Source organism: Serinus canaria, chromosome W (assembly GCF_022539315.1).
Source record: "Serinus canaria isolate serCan28SL12 chromosome W, serCan2020, whole genome shotgun sequence".
Taxonomy (NCBI): domain Eukaryota; kingdom Metazoa; phylum Chordata; class Aves; order Passeriformes; family Fringillidae; genus Serinus; species Serinus canaria.
Window position 1 is genome coordinate 4,444,659 of NC_066342.1, and position 11,955 is coordinate 4,456,613.

At 43.4% G+C, this 11,955-nt stretch overlaps 1 non-coding gene across 1 annotated transcript; it reads left to right on the forward strand.

Annotated features, from left to right (window-relative positions):
- The first annotated feature begins 3,680 nt into the window (after positions 1 to 3,680).
- TRNAK-CUU (transfer RNA lysine (anticodon CUU)) lies at positions 3,681 to 3,756 on the forward strand. Its single transcript has one exon. It is a non-coding gene; the product is annotated as a tRNA-Lys (tRNA).
- The last annotated feature ends 8,199 nt before the right edge of the window (positions 3,757 to 11,955 follow it).

The following is an 11,955-nucleotide window of genomic DNA, read 5'->3' on the forward strand; positions in this document are numbered from 1 at the left end:
AAAAAAGGTGAATAAATGCTAGATATTGAACTGTCAGACCTAAACCCCTCTCCTCCCCACAAAAAACCCCAAAATGCCAGAGAAGGAAGTAAAAAAACCAAAACAACCACAAGTCAGCAACATGGTGGGGATAAAAAAAATTATTCTGGTTCCTGCCTCAAGGAAAAAAACCCCAAAAACCCAAAAGGTTCATGCAGCAGCTCAGGTAAACAGATAGGCCCCTGGTGTCTCTGGCATTGGTCCCCTCTGCACAGCAGATGAAGCTGGTGGATTTGGTGTCCTTTCTCTCGCTGGCTCAGCTTTTCCAAGAGTGGCCCCTCACTTTCCTGCTGGTCCCAGCTCATTCTTCTTCTGTTGGTCGTTCTCTCTGATCTTGGACCAAAGCCAAACTGTCCAATTCACTTTAAAAAAAAAACTGGTGAAGAATTGCTGCTGCACCCTCTCTAAGGCCAGGGAAAAGGAAAAAAGACTTTTTGCCTAAGCTAACAAAAAAAACCAAGCTAGCTAAGCAAATAAAAAGAACCCAGTCCACATGGCACAATGGACGCCTGGGGAGTGAGGCTTTTGTGATAGATGAGGAATGCGATGGTTGAATCTCACAATTAAAAGGCAAATATCATGTATATATGTTAAGAGAAGTTTTATAGATATTTTACCCCCCTTGCATTGTTATCAGGGGGTGGCTTGGGTTTGGGACATTTGGGAGGGTCAGCTTGTTGCTATGGCAACATCTGACTGCCAATCAAGATTTAAGGAAGTAAACTCCACCACTGGACAGCGAAGAAGGAGTCGATGGACAGGACTTTGGGAGGGGCTAAAGGGTGAAAAGGTGAAACCTCCATTGTGTGGAGGAGCACATGGTGGGAAAGAATCCTTTGCTCCCGGTGCCGTAATATTTTCTCTATTCAGTCTTCTGTTGTATTTTGATAAGGTTTTTGTTGCAGTGTGAAGCAATATCCTGTCCCTCAGGTGTGCCAACTTCTTCCTTCCCCTCCCCCTTGCCCTCTTCCTAACTGCTGTCTGTCAAGTTCCACATTCCAGTAAGGGCATCATGTGACTGGCAGAAGCTCAAAAAATGCTTCTCAGACCTGGAGTCATTGGCCTGTCCAGGTGTCATTGTCCCCTGAGACCCTCCCCCTCCCACCTGGTTGGTGGCTCACCTATCCTTTCCCTCCCCCCCTCCCTGTGGGCTTAAAAGACATTGAAACCATGCGGTCGTTATTCTTTTGGAGCTGTTACCAAGAATCAGAGCTCTGTGACCCTGGAATAAAACTCTGGATTTAACCCTACGGCAGAATCCACTCTCTTTCCTCTTCACTGCCGCCTGAACCTTTTCCATAAGAGGTAAACTGAGTTTCTACCATGCCTGGACTCATTCCAAGTGCCTAACTGCAACTTCCAGCCAGCCAAAGGTGTCTCTGAGGTGAAACACCACAGCTGCTGCCTTTGGTCCAGAGCACTAGGGCCGGACGAGCCCAGGCACGTTCCAGCCAGCAATATTGGGATTTTATTCCAATAGGTTTTATTAAACCTTTTAAATTTTTTGAAAGTGAGTAGCATTTCTCACACTTTGAAAAAGCCCACTGAAGAGCACCAAGGCTGCCCTTGCCAACCCAGACCCACCTTAAAGGTATAGAAGCAATTTTTGGGCATAAAACAGAGGATCAGGGAATAGACTAATCATCATAAAATCACCCCAAGACACTGCACTAAGTTTTTTAGCCGTGCTGTATTCAAAACACAGCTGCATCCAGTTGGTGGCTAGTCACTGGTGGTGTCCCCCAGGGATCAGGTCTGGGGCCAGTCCTCTTTAATATCTTCATTGATGAGCTGGATGAAGCGATTGAGTCCACCAATAGTAAATTTGCAGATGACACTAGGCTGGGAGTATGTGTCAATCTGTTGGAGGGTAGGAGGGCTCTAAATGGGACCTGGACAGGCTGGATAGATGGGCCAAGTCCAACAACATGAAGTTTAATAAGTCCAAGGGCCGAGTCCTGCATTTTGGCCACAATAACCCCCCTGCAGTGCTACAGGCTGGGGAAAGAATGACTGGACAGTGGCCAGACAGAAAGGGACCTGGGGGTACTGGTTGATGGCAGACTGAGCCTGAGCCAGCAGTGTGCCCTGGTGGCCAAGAAGGCCAATGGCATCCTGGCCTGTATGAGGAATAGTGTGGCCAGCAAGACCAGGGAAGTATTCTTTCCCTGTACTTGGCACTGGTGAGGCTGCACCTTGAGTACTGTGTCCAGTTCTGAGCCCCTCAGTTTAGGAAGGATGTTGAGACGCTTGAACATGTCCAGAGGAGGGCAACAAGGCTGGTGAAGGGCTTGGAACACAAGCCCTATGAAGAACTGCTGGGGGAGCTGGTGTTGTTTTGCCTGGAGAAAAGGAGACTCAGAGGTGATCTTATCACTCCTTACAACTACCTGAAAATGGTTGTAGTCAGGTGGGGGTTAGCTTCTTTTTCCAGGCAACAACTGCCAGAATGAGAGGACACAGTCTTAATCTGTGCTAAAGAAAGTTTAAGTTAGACGTTAGAAAAAAATTCTTCACTGAAAAGAGTGATTGTGGGCTGGAATCGTCTGCCCAGGGAGGTGGTGAGGTCACCATCCCTGGATGTGTTTAAAAAAACACTGGACGTGGCACTCAGTGCCATGGTTTAGTTGATGAGGAGATGTTAGTTCATAGGTTTGACTTGATGATCTCAAAGGTCTTTTCCAACCTAGTTCATTCTTCGATTCTGTTATTCTGTGAAAATAGCAAGCAGTACCCAAACACTGGCAGATATTAAACAATACACAGACACCAACAGAAACATATAGGCATATAAGTTTTCGATTTAGCAATTTCTGATTGTCCAACTCAGCAATACCTTTTGCTTACCACCTACCGGCAGACCCCTAAATTTTCTACTTGCGTATCCTACTCAGTCAAACTCTGAGCAGCTTTTACCACATCTGAGAGGCAGACTGGGGGACTTTCACCCCCTTCCTTTTCAGAACAGCAAAAGAAGTGTCTTTTCTTACCAGTTTCAGAGGATGCCACCAAGAGCCTTTCAGATCAGGGATCAATGGGTGTCCCCGACAATCCCTTGGTGCCGGCTCGAACCAATCAGGTCCCCAATTCCTCTGGTCCCTCTCAGAGAGGTCCTGCTCTAGTTGACAAAAAGTATCACCAAAAGGGATGAAAGAAACGTATCCAACACCACTTTGATGTGAATAAGCAGACACTTCTTTATTCAGGAACCAGGAAACATGGGGGATAAAATGTTCCATTTAGTAAACAAAATCCATCTCTTCTCACATACTTTTTCTGGCCAGTCATGGTTACATAAGTTCTTTTACATACTATGCATAATATGCCCACTTAAATTTAATCTTTTCAGTAATTGGTTTGCTAGTTATAGAACTTCATCAATATTCTTATCCTAAAACAATCATTGGTCATCTCTACTGAGCTCTACTGATTGGAACCCTTGATATTTGTGCTGGTTTTGCATTGATTGACATTTGCTGAGGAGGGAAGAAGCCACTAGTGGTAATTTTTTTTTTCTGAGAGGAGCTGCTAAGAGCTTCGTCTGTGTCTAACAACACCAATCAGTGACTAGTTTTGAAGACTGACATATTGTTAAACCACTAGAAAACTGAACACGCCTCTGTGAACACACAAATCTTGGGGGCCGGCTAGCTCAGTCGGTAGAGCATGGGACTCTTAATCCCAGGGTCATGGGTTTGAGCCCCACATTGGGTGCCAAGATTTGTCCTGGTTTAGGGAAAATTTGGGAGAGAATCCCCAAAAAGGGCTTCTCCAAAAACAAACCCACATGGCCCCTCCCCCAACCGGTTTGGGAAGAATTCCTCAGAGAGAAGTGGAAAGAACCTGTTTATTTGACAAGCACAGCACCCCGCAGCACACAAAATGAACAATACCGGATGACACCACTCTTCCACTGCTCTGAAAAAGATGACAAATTCAGAAAAGTCTCTCCTGGGGGTTTGCTCTGTTATCAGTCCCTCCAGTGCTGAGGCAGCTGCTGCAGTCACAAGATGTAACCTCTCTCTCCATGTTCCAAATCCCAGTCCAGAGCAGTCAGCAGGTCCAACGGGGTGGGGGGAACAGTCCAAAAAGGAATTTGGACTGTTTAGCTAAATTAACTAATGAGAAGGGGGGGAAAAAACGCAAGAGCAAGCAAAGCAGAAGCGAAGCAGAAGCAAGAGCGAAAGCAAAAAGCAGGGCAAAAAGCAAAAAAAGCAGCAACATGCACTGGTGCTATCTGGATGTCCCGCCGAGTGGCTGATAAGAGGCCCAAAACAAAACCTTTACTCCACCAGTCTTAAAGGCACAGAACATAATATCCAGCATAAATTACACACACATGAATGGGGATAACGGTCACCCTAGGACATAAGGGTGATAGGTATTGGGAATAAAAGGTAAATATGTTGTACATAGTTTTTACTATAAAAAGACACAGTCGCCCCATGGGCGGTCAGAGTGCCTTTGGCTGCCTTGCTGGTCACATCCCGGCTGGGCAGAAAGAAAATTTTGTAGATAAGAAATAATAAACAATCTGAGGATCGAAACGCTAAAGAGTCCAGACTCGTCCTTTGAAGCTCAGCCTGCAACAGAACCATCCTACGCGTGTCGGGGCAGAGACAGACAGCTGAAACCCCACAATATATCAGACCCTTTTTTCCCTGTAACTCATTGAAAAGTATGGGGGATGAAGTGTTCAAAATGTAGATATGAGCAAAGGCATCTATGCTAAAGCAAGCAGATATTGAAGTAGCTATGATCCCATGAGAAGTTTGGAGAGAGAGAGAGAGAGAGGAGTGATGAAGACCCTTTGCCCCTAGGGAAAGAAGAAGAAGACCTCTCTTCTCAGAGATGAAGATGATCTCAGAGATAGATAAAGAGAGCCTTTGCTCTTGAACATCTCATCCTTAAAATAGTACCCCATAAGTTGACGTGGCCCATAAATGCAGCTGTAGGAAAGCTGTGAAACATAGGAGGGACTTCACAATTACAGACTCCCAGGTGGCTGCTATTTGTGGACATTAAAAGCCAGGAGAAAACTGTTTTCTTGTGGAGAAGTCTCTATGGCATGGCAAGGGAAACTCCTCTCCCTAAGTGAACTGAAGAAAGACTATTCTAGAAGTGATAAACTGAATTGGTTTTTGTACACTGTTAGTGGGAAAGAAAAGATTTTTGGGGGGGGAGAAGTGTTCTAAAGGTTTTATTCTAATTCTTATTATTTTTTCTTTTAGTTACTGTTAATAAAGCTGTCTTAATACCCTTTTAAAGTTTTGAGCCTGCTTTGCCTTCGTCCTAATCCTATCTTGCTGGTTTTCAGCTTCCTTTTTCTATCTCTGTTGAGGTCGGGATTGAAGGCACTTGAGACAATACTTTGCATTCAGACTCAGGTGTTTATTATTTCTTATCAATGTTACAGTCTCACAGCAGTGAGTTCTGCAGCCTTTCATTAGTAAGGCACAAAATGGCTATCTCTTGTTACAAGGTCTTTTAAGGCTAAACAATCCAATTAAGAAATGGCACCTAAATTATTTTAACTTTTAACTCAATAACTAATCCCTCAAAGTCTGCAATGCAGACTTTTCTGTCCAATTATACAATACCGCCCAAACCCATGAAGACGAAGGAAGAAGAAGGTGCAGAAGAAGGACCAGCCACCACCTTAAAACCTCCATCTTGCTCTATATATATTGCTATATTGTAAAACCTTAAACTCTAAGTTTTTCACCCTGTGATATTACAGACTCGTATTCAAACTACACACCCATAATCCCAGCGCTATCAATTGATTTTGGAAGCCTTCTCTAAAGCCTCAGGTCAAATGTAGGGTTCTCTTGTGGGTCTGTGCCTTTCAGCACAGAAAGTTTAAAATTCTCATCATCCAGGGTTCCAACACTATCTCACAGCAGGAAATGAGTAAGTATATTCTAGTGGGTGCACTGGTGTTTGGCCAGTCCTAGACCCACCTCATTAATTGGTACATTGGCTGGGAAATCTCAAATTGGCAAACCAAAACCACTACAATATTCAAATCAAGATGGGAAGTCAAGGGGTTTACAAGCAGCATAACTGATGTGCATGATGATCTTCATAGTTTCTTAAACAAAATATAATAAGTCCAGTTACTTCTTGGTGAGGTTTCTATGGTTGCATACTTCAAACACAGCACTCCTAACATTCCTATATGTTATACTTTACAATTTTACTTATAATCAAAGGAACTTATAATCATAACTAACTCTTTTATATTATTAAATTGATTATTTGATCAGATAATTTGCAACACCAGGATTCTACTTTGGAAATTAATCCCCTTGTCTGACTTCTTTCTTTCTGGGTTACTGTGTCTCCATAGTACTTGTTGTGGCATCGTGTTTTTAAAGATTTGTTATTATTATTTGTGTTAGTTGTTTTGTGTTAAGAAAATGGTTTGGTCCTTAGTTCCCCCCATGTTCTCCCCTCATGATGGTTTGTCCCAGGTTGTCTGTTACTTTCCTTTCCCGCCACTTGCCTGCCCATCAAACCCAGTGATCCTTCCCTCCTCCCTCCCTGCCCTTATAAGTCCTCTCCCCTCCCAGTGGTGCCACCTACTCCCCTTGTCACTCACTGTAACCACCCCCCTTTTGTTCGAGATTTTTCCATGTCAGTCACCCTTACTGTGCTGTATGATTTGCCCCTGGGGCTTTTCCCCTCCCATGTATGATCTTTATTGGTTCAAATATGTTGTTCGTTCCTCCCCTACCCTATTTTTATTGGTTACTTTGAGTCTCCCCCTTCCACGCCCACTCCCTGTATCAGCTCCCGCCCCGAGCCTGTCTCCTTTGTCATTTGCCTCTGGAACCATTAAGGAATAAAGCCTCCTTGACAGCCACGCAAGTGTCCTCTCTTTTTCCTTTGCCTTGGACTCCTCGTGGTCTCCTCCTTGCCTGTGCCACCCACGCCACAGATGGCACCACCACCTGGGGTCCTCTAAGGGAACCTGGGGGTGGCAGATCTTGTGGCTTCCTCCAGCCAAGCTTGGGGAGCAGCTAGCTGGGACTGATTTGCTCCCGTGGCTGCAGGGAAGAGCCGCACTTGTCTTTCAAAGCCCCAAATGGTGTTCTGGGTTAATAGCATGGTGTAGTGGGTTTGGTTCGCCATCCAAGTCACAGCACCAATTAATGTAAAATTATTTACTCATTTTCTGCTGTGAGATTAGGAGAAGGGCAAAACAGGCTCAAGCCTTTAAAAGGTATAAAGAAAACTTTATTAACAGAACCAAAAGAAGAATAATAAGAATCAGAATAAACCTTTAGAACACTTTTTCTCCTCCCAACTCTTCTTCCCTTTCCTACTGACAATGTAAAGAGACAAAACTTGGGATTTTCAGTTGGTTTACCACTTCAAAAATAAGTATTTTCTTCTGTTCACTTAGGGAGAGGAGTGTCTCCTGCCATGCCATGGAGACTTTTCCACAAGAAACAGTTTTCAAGTGGCTTTAATTTCACAGTAAACCAGTCCACCCAGGAAAAGGACATCTGTTTGCTATGTGAAAGTCCCTCCCATCAACCTATAGTTTTCCCACAACTGTTTTTGAGGGCTATCTCAGCTTATGGGGTGCAATTTTAAGGCTGAGCTGTTCTAGTATAGAAAGAAAGGGTCTTTTCTTCTATATCTAGGAGTAAAAGTTCTCTTATTCTACCCCTGAGGCAAGGGTTCTCTTCTCTCTCTGTTCAGGCTTCTCATCAGACCACAGCTACTTCAGCATCTGCTTGCTTCAGCACGGGTGCCTTTGCTTGTAGACTATGGTTTGAATGTTCCATCCCCCCATGCATTTCATGAATTATAGGGAAATAGTTTGATGGATCATGTCCTCACCATGGCCTTACACAAGAATTTCAGCCCGAGACAGGGGCATCTCCTCATTCTCCCTCTGGGCTTTGGCTTTTCCATCTTCACTGACCTTGGTGTCTCCATGTTGTTCTCCTCACATGCTTTCACCTTTTCTCTGACTCAGGAGAAGATTGGCATTCACAGATGTGAAAAATGCCAATCACTTGTTTTAAAATTTAAAAAGTTTACTAGTAATAAAATTTTTATAAAAATATTAATACAAATTGGAGCAATAAGAATTTGGACAATCAGAGTTAGGACAATAAAGAAGAATAAAATCAAAGAATTGCGAACGTTCGGATGCTTTCCTCAAAAAAAGCATGGCTCGCTAACAAAGGATTAACCCTTAAAAGCAATAGCCTGCTGCATATTCATATATCTCTTACATGATGCATACATTCCTTTCAAACTAGGGATTTCTCTGGTTATTGTCAACTTTCCTCCTTAATCCTGTTGGTGCCTCAAAGACAAGAAGGAGGTGGAATAAAGTTTGTCTCTTCCGATAAGGAGGCCTCTTGGGAATTTTGGTGTCTTGTTGCTGTTATCTCTGAGCAATTAATTTCTTGAGCTAGTTAAAAAAAGTATCTTACATTGTATAGTTTTATTTTAATATTATGTTATAGCCTAAAACTATATTTAACACACTACTGAAAATTATTAATACAGTATAACTTTTTAACATACCACATATAATATTCATTTTAATATTTGTGAAAAGCCAATCATAAAATAGGCATTTTTCACAACAGATTTATTTTGTTCTCAAGTGGAATGTTTCAGCGCTGAAAGTGGTAACAGGCACACAAAGTCTTTCACTGACTGGGCTAGGATGGCTACAGCCAATCCGGTCACATGGCTGTTTTTTGGCCCTGGCTGCTTTCATCTCCAGCTGCAGGGCTACTTCATGTGCAGACTGCAGAGCCGCCTTTGGTCTCAACCACCTCTGCTGTCTCGCAGCACCAGAATAGTCCCTGGCAGGCTGGAATGGGGCCCGGCCTGGCCTGGCCCAGGGTCTAGAGGAGCCGGCCCGTCCCACTGACTGCAGAACGGAGCTCAGCAATGACCAGATTTCAACAGCCTGTGCTGCGGCCCAGCTCAGGCTTCCCTTCCCCTCCCCCCCTCCCTGGCAGCCAGGCTGCCCAGGCTGGCACAGGCCAGCCTTACTGAGAAAGGGGGGGAAAAGGCTTCCACTCTTTTGCAGAAAGTAGGAAGTAAAAGAGAGTTTTTCATAGTTTTTTTTTCTTAAATAAGATTTATAGAGGCATGTCCAGCTTCTCTAATTGGTTTAACAGGATATCAATATTCAGAACTAGCTGTTGGGTCTGTCAGTCACGGAGAAAACTGTAGTGTTTTACACAGGGAAGGTCACTTCTGTGGCTGACCTTTTTCTTCCTTAACAAAAAATTCACTTAAGGCAAACCCAGGACACCGAGTTTACTGGGTGTGTTGCTGGGCACCCAGTAGCCACTTCCACTACTGTAAGCATATAGCACTTGTCTTCACATGTTTATGGCAGTGGTCCAATATAGTCAATCTGCTAGGCCTAGCCATATTTATATCCCAACCACTGCCCTCTATTCCAGGCAGACTTTACTTGCATCACTCACTTGATTGTAGCACGTTTCACATTCATTGATCATCTTTGTGATGGCCTAATGGTCCAGTCCACCCCTCAGTCATGAGCCCATCTCTATGTTGCACCTCTCCTCATGTTGCAGAAGTTCGAAAATTATTGAAAAATGTATTTTAGTTAATTGATAGATGTCTAGATTAATGAAACAATATAATAGTTAGCATGAGTAGCAGTAGTTATGCTAAGGCCGTAGTAGGCCCGGTAAACTTTAAGTGAACTTTAGTGCATGGTAGATCGAGAGAAAGTATTATCTAGAAAATGTACCAAATCTTATCTATGGAATGTACCTTCTGGCTAAGTAACAAATGTCATGATGTACCTAATAAATCTCTGTATACCTCTAAAGATGCTTAGCGATGCACATAGATCAGATGAAGCAATCATGTTAAGTAAAGTATATAAACCCTGCAGATTTTGTCGCGAATTTGGGGGCTCTGACTTTGGACGAAAGTCCTCAGGCTCCCAGGGCCCTCAATAAAGCACCGCATAAAGCAACTCCGGTTGTTTTGTGTTTCCTTTGGATCGGGCAACACTCAGATTTCCCAGTGTTTCATGGGCCCACTAAGATACAAATATCTCACCCAGTCCAGGTCTACCTAAACCACTTCTGTTCCAGCAACCTTCTCTATGTGCTAGTTATTTTGATGTTCTTCAGTGTCATGGTTCTTGGGCATGTGAGCATCTACATGACATACCTTTACAGAAATGCCATCTCCCTGGGCAAAGATGTGTTGCCACAATGCAGAAGCCCAGATGGGTTTAGCTCTGTTATGTAGATCTGCTTCCATTGCTGTAGCTGCCCCTACAGGGCATTAGCTGAAACCAACAGGGCAGGAGATATCTCTCCTTTTTGATGCCTTTATTAAAAGTGATCAGCTCAAGGCTGGGAGGCACGACGCATCCGCAGGTTCCCCGTCGCAGCTCCCTGGAGTGACTCGGAGGAGGAGGCAAATGCAGCTTTGTCCACCAGGGGGCAGAGCTGGGGGTCTGGCCTCACGAGAGCAGGCGGGCGTATACACCCCTGGGATCCCGATTTTGAGTTGGCAGTCTCGGGTCCTGGCTCTAACCAACATCTTCTTAAGTTGTGGTGAGGGGCCATTAAGGTTTTCAGAGTCTCTGCTGGCTTCTCACCTCACCCCTAATGTCTAGAGACTACTTTGATCTCTGAATTCAATATTGGCTCGCTGGTTTAGGGGTTTATTAATTGCGTTTGGAATAGGGGCTTGCCCCATTGCATTTTGGCTCTAAACTTATCTGCATATCAACTCCTGGTCCCCTCCCCTCTACCATCTGGGGGGATGCCATCCTCCCACCTGGCCACAAGCACGGTGATGCTGATACAATAGAGTGAATTCTCAACCATAGATGGCTAACGACCCGATACTTAACAGGTGATTACAACAAGCAGCTAACAAAAGCACTCCTTGGCCAGAACTGGTTAAACTTGTAATTCTACAACTTTTGGAAAAGAATGGGTAACCCTTTTTCTGTTCATAACATTAGCCACCCTCCAGGAGTCAGTATAGAGATAGACCACTGGCCATTTTTCACATTCAGCAATCTCTAGGGACAACTAGATGACTTTCACTTCTGCAAACTGACTCAACTTGCCTTCTCTTTTGACAGCTTTGCTGATTTGTTGCATGGGACTCCACACAGTAGCAAATGTAGTATAATGCCTTTAACCTTCTGTTAACTCATCATATGGTGGCACCTCCAGGGCATGACTTCCTTCAGCAAGTGTTGGAATGCAAGCCTCTCTGAGTTCCTCAGAGAGGGAGATGGATGCAGGGGTTGAATTAAAGCCTTTAGAGTAATTAAGATATATTAAGCCACACAGATATGAAATAGAAGTGTAAGTTATGGTTTTAAGTAGGTTTAAGTTTTAGGTTTTAAGTAAGTAGAAATATATTTTAAGTGCCTTAAGAAACTGTATTAACTTGCAAAGGCCCTAAGGCCTAGTTAAAAGTTCAGCAACTTAGCCCTAGATATAATAAAAACATAGCAGAACCTTGCCACTAGAATAAATAGAATTATTCACGTAAATCAGATAAAACTACATGTGTAAGTAGATATAACTATTTACATAAATAGATAAACTTATACATGTAAATTTTAAGTAAGAAAATAGTACATTTGCATAAATAGATAATATTATATACATAGTTTTTTAGGTAAGAACTGACACTACTTTTGTACTACTTTCACACAATAGAATCAAGTTCAGATTGGTTTAGAAAGATTGTTTTAGAATCGTGTTTTTAGTTAATTGGATGTTTTACAAATAAAAGCCCTGTAGTGGGGTGTACAAGGATCACCATCTTCATCATCTCCATCATCATCTCCATTGTCAATGACCACCACAACCATGATCATCAACACCATGGAACAAGAAGAAGATAGCCTGCTGCCAC